This window comes from Charadrius vociferus, unplaced genomic scaffold (assembly GCF_000708025.1).
Source record: "Charadrius vociferus isolate BGI_N301 unplaced genomic scaffold, ASM70802v2 scaffold343, whole genome shotgun sequence".
Taxonomy (NCBI): Eukaryota; Metazoa; Chordata; class Aves; order Charadriiformes; family Charadriidae; genus Charadrius; species Charadrius vociferus.
In genome coordinates, this window is record NW_009647952.1 from 289053 (window position 1) to 289776 (window position 724).

Consider the following 724-nt stretch of genomic DNA (forward strand, 5'->3'; position numbering starts at 1 on the left):
CAGTTCCCGAAATTCTTCTTCTAGTTGGCAAGGCTTGATGAGATTCCTGAAGTCAGTACAATATGTAAAAAAGAGGGATCCTAAGGAAGAAAGTCTACACCCATGGAAAACCCAGTCCTTATATACATCATAAGATACACATTTAGAAAGTCAATCTACAGCCTTTCTATTAAAAGTGCATTTAAAGCTCTTTAACATACTGATATCAACAGATATGTTTAGACTGAAAAACCGGACATCGTTTCAATTCTGCTAACATGTTTTTTCGGGGAAGGCTGTTTTGATCACCCGCACTACCACATACTACTACTCCTTCCTACACGGAACACGAGGACGTAAGCACAGCATAAGGGTGTACTTCCCTCACGTGGTATGAAAGAGAAATGCAACAGCAATAACTGCATGCCGTGCAGCGACTTCAGGAAGATGAAGTATCTCCTGGTTACTACCTACGACACAACAACATAAACAACAACAAAAATCCAAAACGCCGGGGCTTCAGAGGGAGACGTTACTACCCGAAACACCTCAGCTGCGCTTCCGGAAGCCAATTAAATATTCTGACCACAGGGCTGGCTGGAGCGCTTGGGGGCGGGCGCCGTCGCCCCCGTCGCCCTGTGGGCGGGTGCCTGGTGTCGCGTCCGTGATGCGTCGGTAACAGGCGCCGGTGTCGCTCGGCCTGGCCTGGCCAGGCTCGGCTCCCCCTTCCCCCACCGCCCTCCCG